This window comes from Tarenaya hassleriana, unplaced genomic scaffold (genome assembly GCF_000463585.1).
Source record: "Tarenaya hassleriana unplaced genomic scaffold, ASM46358v1 Cleome13, whole genome shotgun sequence".
Taxonomy (NCBI): Eukaryota; Viridiplantae; Streptophyta; class Magnoliopsida; order Brassicales; family Cleomaceae; genus Tarenaya; species Tarenaya hassleriana.
Genome location: NW_010963495.1, coordinates 1888203 through 1888512, shown reverse-complemented (window position 1 = coordinate 1888512; position 310 = coordinate 1888203).

Here is a 310-nt window from a genome sequence, read left to right as displayed (position 1 = left end):
AAAAAGAGTTCTTGTTCTTGACGGTTTTGATTCCGGGACCGGAGCATCCGAAGAAAAGTTTTGACATTTTTCTTCAGCCTTTGATCGAAGAATTACTTGAGTTATGGCATTGTGGAATTGATGCATACGATGCCTCTGGAACGGACGGTCTGACCCACCGCATATGTGAAGCTGTTTGATGAGATTCATACAATCTTCGCAGACGGTCTTTGATCGGTAGATAAAACATCCTTTTATAAGGAACACGGTTGCGTTGACCAGATTTTTTCGCCTTGTATCTTTCAGCTCCACAAAATCGACAGTTGTCCAA